Source organism: Excalfactoria chinensis, chromosome 8 (assembly GCF_039878825.1).
Source record: "Excalfactoria chinensis isolate bCotChi1 chromosome 8, bCotChi1.hap2, whole genome shotgun sequence".
Lineage (NCBI taxonomy): Eukaryota > Metazoa > Chordata > Aves > Galliformes > Phasianidae > Excalfactoria > Excalfactoria chinensis.
The window spans coordinates 12,351,123-12,361,818 of NC_092832.1; positions in this window are offsets into that span (position 1 = coordinate 12,351,123).

Sequence of the window (10,696 nt, forward strand, 5' to 3'; positions counted from 1 at the left end):
TCCCTTTGAGATTAATTAAGCAGTGAAGGAATGATTCTAAGTGTCTAAAGAATGCAGTGCAAAAACAATGCATTGTCAGCGGGTCTGTCTGTGGAGAGCCCCAAACAACAGCTTTGAGTGCTAGAAAGTTGCCCATCTAGCTCAGTGTGGCTTATTCTCAAATTCATGAGATCGCTTTCTAAAAACATGTTATTGTTTTATCATAAAACAGACAATTCAAAGTGTATCTGCAGTTTCCTAACTAGGTAATCACCATCTAGACAATGAGTAACCACCACAGCTCACAGGCTTCATCCGGCAACTGCAGAGAATGGTTCCTAAGGAATTCTACTTCCTCCCTGTCTCAAGACCTGTTAGAAGCATTTGCCATGATTAATGAGCTCTGGAACACAGAAGGACTGAGAGGGAGGTGACCACCCAGCAGCGTGCCAGCTGTGCAGCCCAGAGCTGCTCAATGGGCCCAGCAGTTTCAGCTTTTGCAGTGATGCCTGTTCTGCCCAGTGCCAGGGATGGAGCACTGCTTCTCATTTCACTGCCATGAGATCCTGGTCAGGTGCTTTTGAATCACCTTTGACAGCACCCTCAACTTATGTACAGACACTTTGAAAGCATAGATTAAAATATTATTTAAAAGACTTTTTTAAAGCTGCCTTTTTCTCAGAACTTGGCATGCAAACCTCAGCTAGTATTTAACCATGGCCTGGGTAACCAGCTTCCTTAGGCAGCACTGTGACTGTACGGCCATCAGGGCTGCCACATTTAGCATCTGTGGTCTGTAGCTTGACCATAAAGAGGGAAAAATTCCAAGAGACAAGCAAAGGTCACTACTTCTTTCTGTGTTAGTGCTTCATAGCTACAGCCTGTAAACAACACACTTCTCTTTTCTGCTGGACTAAAAACACATGCAAAGAAATTACCAAAAGGCTTCTCAGTGACTGAGCAGAGGAGCTGTCAGCAGCACACACTGCCACTCAGAGGGGTATAGCAGAGTCTGCTGTAAGGCACCAGTGGCTGCGGGCACCGAGAGAGGCTGGAGATGGCTGCCTGGTACAGACACTATCCCTGCTAGGGGTGACAAACCTCAAGTGATCCATGGAGAGATGCCTGGCCAGAAGAAGAGGAAATGAATGTGGGCACAACAACAGAGCTGCTGATCCCTGCTGCTCTCAGACTGCAGTTGAAGTAGGAACTTTTCAAAATATTCAGGCTTTATAAGTGGAAATTCTTTCTCACACCTGATTGATAAGGGCAGGATTTCACCGATAGACATCAAAATAAGATAATGCTGGCACAAATCACTCATGAAACCAACTTTCCAGCAGCAGCTTTGCAGGCTAGGAGGAATACCAAGGAGATTTCTTTCAAATGCCCAACTCATACTATAATATTATTTACCGGCACTGCCTCCCACATTGCACAGCAATCCCCCCTAGATTAATGAAGAAGAGATGAGGGCAGAAGTGTATGTGAGAGGATCCTCTACCACGTTATTAAGATTATTAAAGAAAAAGAAAATGGCCAAGTAAATCTGTTCTGACAAATGGAAGAGCACCTACCTGGTACCTGGTAGGGCTGACTCGTAACAAGAGGATCGAATTGTACAACATTAGTGGGAAGTACCTGGACAGAAAAGCATACTTAAAGCATTGCCCAGCTTTCAGGCTTCCACTGAGACCATCACAAGTCATTGAGGGGCCCTCTGCTGCCTGCCCCTGGCCCTGCCAGCACCGCAGTGTGAGGTGGAGCAGGTCCCACAGCAGCAGCTGCTGAACATGGAGTGCTTCATTAAAACACTGCCCAATAGAGCCTGTGACTCTCAGGAAATCAGGGATGACCACTCACCTGCACCTGAAGAGGACAGCCACAGACTTTTTGCACACTTGAGAGTTTTTGGAGACCTGAGAAGCAAAGTTGCATTCTGGTTTAGGTAAATGCTAAAAGATACATGGCTAAGGAAATGCAGAACTCCAAAAGAATGTCTTTGTTTAAAATACAATAAGTGTAATGATGAAAAGAATTATATCAGTTTTCCTATAGGCTAAAGGACATACTTTGACTTCTAATGTTTTTGACACAACACTGGGTTTTCAGCAGGACTAATTCCTTTGATAATTGTACTGCTTACAAGGTTAGTTAAGGATTGAGCATTATTATGTCTGCATTAATAATCAGTAGTTGCAAGTAAGCCATTAACCGTCAGATCCACACCAAGATGAACTGATTCCTTCCTTTTAATCGTGGCAACACTGATACAGTGTGGTGGGGAGGATTCACTGGTCCTCAAGTAATAAATAAACTTAAAAGGCAACTGAACTGCCTTTTGATTTAACAACAAAAATAAGTGCTTGCAAAATTTTATAACAGGATATTATTTCATCCTTACAATTAATGTAAAGTAAATAATCTCATAAGGCTCTTTTGCAACTGGAAAGAAATAAGATTTATTATTTTATGCTGTCTGGAATTGTGTTCATTTAAATCAAATGATTTCACGTGGTGTTGAAAACCTTGTCTCTAACGTGAGAGAAAAATTTGAAGCTCTGTATGCATACAACTATCACAAAGTTTCTACCTTTCATGTGCAGAACTGCTCATATACTCAGTATGCTGTGTTTGGCTGTTCAGTTACAAGCCAGAAGCAGATATCCTGATCACCTGTGTCTCCTGTCCAGGAACCCTTAAGATTTGCTGGGACCCCACAAAGCTTGTCCTGAGCTCATAACACTGCACACTGCCTAGATGAGCAGTTAGAGATTGCAAGACACTAATGCTTTTTTACCTTTTTACTGCTTGAAACTTCAGTTCATCTTTGTCTTTAGCAGTATCTCACACAACAGTGCAAAGCTTCTAATACAAGCAAAAGAGAGTCCTTTTGAACCTAAAACTCAGTCTGTGGTTCCATATAATAAAGCAAAAATGGAAAGTAATTCCTTAAGAACCATAAATGGAACCTAGCGCTTTTGTCTGCTTTTGTTCACTAGCAATACCTTTTGCAATAAACAAAAAACCTGGCAGATAATCTGCTGACAGAAAAGGAATCTAAAGCAAGGGTAGAGAAAGATTTAATCCATTTTAAATTGGGTTCAAGAGAAAATAGCTGAGGCTCTTTGGAGACTATGTGCTCAATCACTAACAGGACAGTGCAGATTTTATAAGCAAATTAATTGTGACAGCTTAACGTTGAGAAGTAAGTTGTTCAATATTTACGGGTGCCTTCAAGCATGTCATTTCATTCCTGTGGCTGCACATATTTTGTTACCATCTCATTCTGTGGAAGAAAAGTAACAAAGAATTACAAAAGGGAAGATGCAAAAGCAGGAAAAGCAGTCAGTTTATGTTGTGTGATGATCATGCCCTTGTTGGAGGCACACATTTTTAGATGGCACGCAACTGTTAGAAGAATGTAAAATTATTACAGAAATGCAGCTGTGCCTCATTTTGTCACGTACTGGTACAGCTGATGAAGAAATAGATTTCTGCTGCAGATTGATCCTGTTTGTTTTTTTTATACCTGCCTTTTCTCCATACCTAAGTTATTGTCAAAGCAGACTCTTGATAAAGAAAAGCATCAGCCCTATGCAGAATGTCTAATATTCTGGGTCAGCTAGTCTTATCTAACTCTTGTTACCAAGAAGTGCCATGCCCTATCTGGCTAAAATGCAGGAGCACCAACATGAGAAAATCCCTGATTTCATTTTTCCTCTCCTTTTAACGTGCCTTTAGGGAGCAAAGCCACTTCCTACAGGTCACACAATGCCTCCTGCTCAGCCCTAGCACCTCTCCCAGGTTCAATTAGGACTTTAGCAGCTATACCAGGACAGGGGATAGGTCTCATTATGAGAGAAGTAGCATGGAGAGCGGGGTGTGCTAGGGTCAGAGTACCCTGTCTACCAGCTCCTCTACCATGGGCTGGAGGGAGCTGGGAGGCAAAAGAGGATGCTACTGCACTTGGTGGCATTGCTCCATGGAGATCGTAGTAGAGGCACAAAGATAACTGTCACCTGTCACTTGCACTGCATTCTATGTATAGATTCCAGAATACAGAAGAGAAAAAAATTATATGGAAGGAGAAAAATACCTTCTATATAATTAAAAGGTATTTGCTTTAATGATTTCAATTACAGCTAGCTTGTGCTTTAACCCGTAACTCAAAACGGTCCTGTTCCTCATTTATACAGGTTGCTACATATACTGAATGCATGTTACGCCTTTAGTTTTAAGGATTGCTATGGGAATTCTGACTTTTCTGCTCAGAAAGGCATCTGCAGTTTGACAAAGCTGATGAACATTATTGCTATATACAGTCATCTTCGCTCAGAATCATTTGTCTTACGGCTGACCTTTATGGAAAACAATGTTATCTCCTATCTGCTTTTTACTTTATCAAGAGTATCAATTACATCAATATTGCAAGGTTCTGAAGATTTTCCTTGAGAAAACCCCAGTAACACGGATCCAGTTGTTATATTGTTCTAATTCATTACTCGTGAGACTGCTAGTTTATAGCATGCATGTAGGATCACAAATAAAACTTCATAAAATGGCCAGCTGAGCATCACATGGGACCACCACGTTCCCATAAAGCCAGCAGGTGACATTTACCTCCCTCATCTGTGTGGAGAGCTGAGCAGTGATGGAAATGTTTTATTTTTAGTTTCAAAAAATCTGACACCAGCTCAGAACAGAACTGAGTTCCCTAAATAATTCTACCCATGCAAACCTCATGTTTTTTGGTTTATTCATTCATTCTGGCATACATTAATATTCCTGATGGGATTATTGAACATTCCATCATTATGCTGTGATCCAGAATCCACTGAAAATAAGGACAATACCAAAGCCTCTGTTTAGTTCTTCTAATATGATCTCCCTATTAAGCAACATTCAAATTATTAATATTATTTGGGGGAAAAATGCTCATTAAGAATAAACTGAAGCAGAAACATGTAATGCATATCTTGATTTCACTATTCTAGGTGTCAGCAATGCAGTGTTATGCCATTTCCTAGTAAAAGGGTAGGGGGGTATTTAGGGAGGGGAATATTTTCCATTGTCCCATCTTAAGCATCTCAGCTGTTTCCCAGCAGTAGCAACATGTGTTTAGAAGAGAAGCAATAAGGCGTTAATTATAGGGCAGTGTAACAGCTACAAACGCATATTCTAGTGCTACATGTTCTCCAGAAGGATGTAATCAATTCATACTGTTTTTGAACGATGTTACATATTGTGATCTTGTAAACAGATCTTAAAATAGCCAGCTCATAAAGAACTCTAAAACTCTACAGTCAGTGGGGCTTTTCATTTTTTCAAATGAACCCTAAAAGAAAAGTATCAAGATGGAGGTATCACAGTTTGATTTTATACCCCGTACTGAACTAAAAGAAAGGTAATAGTTTGAAAGGGCTTTATTTCTTACTTTTTTTTTTTTTTTTTTTTTTTTTCAGCGCACAGCTATTAAACAACACACACAACAACTAAATGTGCTGTCAGAGATTAAATTAAAATGGTGCTTCTGTACTGCCAAATGGCCAGAAATTATTTAGGACTGTAAACAGTGCGACAATATTTTGGATTTCAGTGAAGAAAACAAGAAAACAGTGGCCATTGAACCAGCTTTTAGTGGGCAGCACATTGCTTGCTTTAGTTTAGCCCATCTCCTGCACCACATGTCAGCAAGACTGAGCAGAGCTGTCAAAAAGCTGATCAACACACTCAGAGTTCCTGTCTTTGCTACAGAAGATAATCATTTAATTTAGCGAGTGCTTCTAATCTGGGTGTCCCATGTCACAAAACTTGGGATGAGGATCCTGTCTGTCTTTCTTATTGCTTTACAAAGATGAGTTCATAACTATGCTAATGAACAGGGCAAGAAAGTATAGGAAATATTCAATCTTATTTCAGTTATAAGCTCCTCAACAAAATGACCAGAACTAACAGAATTCGCTACAAAGTGTGTTCATCTAATCTCTTGAAGTTGCCTGTGACACAATGATATCCTCACCCTGTGGCAGAGGGCAAAAAAAGCTTCGCGCTTTTCTTAGTCTTCAACATCATGTACATAGGAAGGAGAAAGTCTGTTAGGTCTCAGCCTTTCCTGTATTTTAAGTTTTATCACGTACTTCTGTAGCATATGGGCATAACTAATTACATTTTCTGAGCAGATGTGCAAAACATGGATTGATATGCCAAGGCTGGGAAATATCCAATGAGGAGAAGACTGGTGCACCCATGACAGACTTTGTAAGTGCGACATTTGTGGAAACAGTGAATGCAAAGCATTTCTGTCATTTTAATATGTTATTCTTGAGGTCATGAGAACTATTTATAGACATAATTAAGTGGAATTTATTTTATTAAATCGAATTGAGGGATGGCATTTATCAGAGAGCGCACCAATGGAGAAAAATATGTAAAGCATCTCCCTTTCCATTCCACTTTTAGAATTTATTTTTTTTTTAAACTCTGGAATATGTTTTTGTTTCTTTATTTAAAACTTGTTTCCTCTCTTCTCTCTACCACTTTCTACATACTATTATAAAGGATAGTAACTAGGAAGGGATTTGGAAGGAAAAAAAGTTAACTTCCTCTTTCCCATAAAAATAAGATTTATATATAAATATATATATACATACATATACATATTTAATTTCACCAATATATATTTAATTTCTCAAATGTTAAAATGAACAGTCAGCTGATAAAGCTAGTCAGAATCTGTATACACTGCACCTGAGCACAACAGCAACAAGAAATTAATGATATTTTTGCTTGAAGCATTATGTCAGAGCAGATTTGCCTGACCACTCAGACATACTTAATGGCACTGCTGCTAATGCTTTGGAATGCACCTACTCAGAGTATACCAGGAATCTTATGGATTCTGTCTTCAAAAAACAAGCTACCCTACCATGCTAGTTCAGTATTAAGCTCCTGAGAAAATGCACTTTCCAAACTAAAAAGTAAAGCATTATTTGATATTCAAAATGTTGGGGTTTTTTCCCCAAAAATGTTACGGGCCTTTTGTGTATCAGTATATCTGCTCTAGTAATCCACTTCAGTCAGATTGAGGTGTGTTCTCACCCAGCTATCTCCAGTGGTCTTTCATTTTTAAACAGAACAGAAGGAAGTTTGGGAAGTTTGTATATTCTCTGTTGAGCAAGAATCAAAGAGAATGAGTATTTTGCCTCTCAAAGCAATCCATACTTTGTATATTTTTTCTCCTGTAATTCTCTTCATTATTAATCATATCTCTTAAATCTGGATATTCACCTTCAGAGATTTTCAGGTGATTTTCCTTCATAGTTAATTTCTTTCTTCATTTCAAAATCTTTCATTTCCCTCCAATACCATGTAATATTTATTATATCAATGGGAAAGCTGTATGAAAAAATCATCAACTATTTTGCCTCTTTTCCTAGTCATGTATGGCTCCTCATAATTTATTTGAAATATGTTACTGAATAATTTTTGCAAAAACTTTCTGGCCTGTGTTTTGTGCAGAGGTGCTACCAAAAACCTGAGCGGTAATGATTCAACACTTTCACCCACCAGTGAACAGAACACCTTCCCCAGTGGAAACTCTTGTGATCTAGTGCTGAAACTGCCTTTAAATATTTACTTACAAGTACAGGAATAAAGAAAAATATACTCACCCAATAAGTGCATATTTTTAGACTGCTTGGAAAGATACAGGAGCTAGTGGCCCAAACCTATTTAGCAGTGAGAACATCACCAAGGAGACTGCTGCCTGTCCTGTGACCCAGTGAGCTGCCTCTGCTGCCTTCATTCATTCACCTGCTTCCTCCCCAGCTCCACAGCGCATGTTAGCCAAGCGACAAGCTCCTTGAAGTGAAATGCTGTAGCACAATTACGTAGCCAACTTTGAGGAAGCCTGAATGAGATAATGCTGCTGCTAAGAACAGCAATGCTGCTGGGTGTTCCCCTTGTGGGCACTGATGCTGGCACCAGCAAGAAGTCAGCATCAGTGCTGGACTGAAGAGATTCAAATGAGAAGCTCCAGTAATATTCGACGCATATTTTTCAGATATAACTTGCAGCCAGGGTCTGGGTTTGGTTTTTACAAGGATGAGGGATACAGAGGGCTAGCTTTCAGGAGGCTGAAATCCATCAGGATCAGCAGGTCCTGTGCGATGCTCCTTGGCTGAAAGCAGCCTGGTCTGCTGTCACCCTCTCTCTCAACAAAGGAACAGTCACATATAAATAAGCATCCCTGACTATAAATACCTCTGTTACTGAGACACTCGAGGTTAGGTGGCCCTTTCCCTGGAAAACCCCTTTTTCCCCAGACTCAGGGTTGTTTCTGTACCTTTTTAACAGGTGGCAGTGCTTCCTTCATCACTTTGGCTTCTTCAGTGAAGAAAATTGTTTCCATAGGAAAAGAGTGAATAAAAATTTTAGTAGTATTATAGTTATTTCTTCAAGCATTCATGTCAGTACCAATGATGTAACAAGTGCACTTTAGATGGCCAGCACTCCAGGCCAGGGGAATGCTTGATTTTGCTGCTACAGTGAAACTAGCATTTACCTCTGCATATGTATGTTTGGTACGGCCCTGGGATGCAAACTACTCATGCTTGGAGGAGCACGCAGTCACAGCAAACACAGATCTAGGCCCTGGAAAATTGTCACCTATAAAATTCAGTAAAGCTGTTTGCAAATACTGTCAGATACAAAGTTAGTTCTCAATAATAACCCCCTTGAAATGAAGAGGCTGTTTTTAATCTAATTGCTAATTAGAAGTTCAATCATATAGTGCTTAATATGCTCAATTTAGTACTAAGCGAATATTAACTGATATAATTGCTGCCAAGGTTTCTGACCAAACGGGAAAAGGAGGTATGAGGGGCCATCTTTCCCAGTGTGTCACGGCTCGCTCTGTATTGATGCCAATTTCCCACCTCCTCCTTTGGTTTGCAATACTGCGCAGCAAGTGCTGGCTCTCAGGTTTAGTTTCTCTGGGATAAAAGCTGGGACATTAAACCCTTGCAGTTCTGTCACTGTCCAGGAGGGGGTCCTGCTCTCTGGGAGTGTGGTCAGGTCAGCAGCGAGCAAAGTACCACGAGGAAGAGGCTCTGCTACCACAGGGACTGGACTTCTGAGAAGACAGAAAGCAAAGTGCTCAGTTAAACACCAAACAAGTGGGAGCTACTGGGAAGACAGCAAGGAAAACATGCATTTTTTTTCTTGCTTCTTAACATGAACTTCTAATCATATCTTGATGTACAGACATACAGATAAGGAAGACTATGGAGCATGTAAATTAATACTGAGCAGTAATCTGCAAACGACTGACTACAGAAACCCTGACTTTTTCAAATCATGTCTTTATTTTATTTTTTTTTTCTATTCGGCTGAGCTGTCACCCATTGTGTCCGGATTCCACGCATGAATGTGCATCCTGCAATTAATTATTTCTTATTCTTTTTCTGCCTGACCCCAGGAGTTGGTTTTTATAAACTGCAAATTGTCAGAATCTGATTCACATTCAGTGCTCCCGACAGTGGGAATAATCAGAAGAATTCACTTAACAAACATGGATGATAAAATAAAATGTCACATTTTATTACATACTTTTGTTCCATCTGTCTGAGCAATTTTGAATGCCAGATTTAAAGATGTGCCAGCAGGCCACGTCTTTCAGGATGCTTGCACATGGCTGCACTGGCTTTTAGCATTTACTTTCTATTGAGGGAATCATTTGGTGGCTCAGTGCTCTCATGGGGGGACACGCATGCTGGCAGTGGGACACTGACCTGAGCTGCCTCCCACAGCTGACACATACTGCACGGTGCTGTCCCAGCAGGGCTCTGCCTCAATTTCCCAGGTCACTTCTGAAGGTCACTACAGCTTTCCTCTGTAAGACACTACAAGAACACCTCAGTGACTGTGGGCTGTCTCCCAGCCATGTTTAGGACCAAAGAACAGTGAAGCAGTTCCCTGTGTACACACACACACTTCAAATGAGAAGATCTTAGAAGGTGCAAAGTTTCAGCCAATGGATCTTTGGCATTTGCTGAAAATAACATCATCTTCTATTATCTCAAATGACCAGGTGCTTGGAAACACAGGCCATAATTTTTAATATTCTTTTTTTGTGGCTTTTCATGCAAATTCCAATTGCATCTGACAGCTGAAATTTGCACTTATTTTCAAATATTCACAATACTATATATGTATATATATATTTAAATTTCTGTTATTTCAGTTCACTTAGGTATCTATGTGGAGATAGACTCCACAGTACCCTCACACTTTTCCCTCTCCCTCCCTTGGGCCTTGATTTTCTATATTGAACTAGAGCTGAGCTTTCCAATAGCAGGAAGTTAAACATTCATGTCTGTTTCAGTGAACTACAAAAGAAGATGGTAAATTGCTTTGGCCAGCTTTGAGACTCCTAATGTATTTTTCAGCCTTTCATTTAAAAACTGGCTGTACAACAGTAATGCTCACAGGAGGAAGTACTGGGTATTTATCAAATTAAAGTTCATTTTTAAAAATAGATGGAAATATGAATACTGGAGGCAAATATGCCACATATTTTAACCACCTTTGAGCTGAGATTTTCTGAAAGATGCTGAACTGAACAAACGCTTCATCCAACCACACCAAATCTTTGAGAAGACATTGATTTTTTTTTTTTCCCCCCCATCTAACCTGCAATCTTCATGCTTTTTCT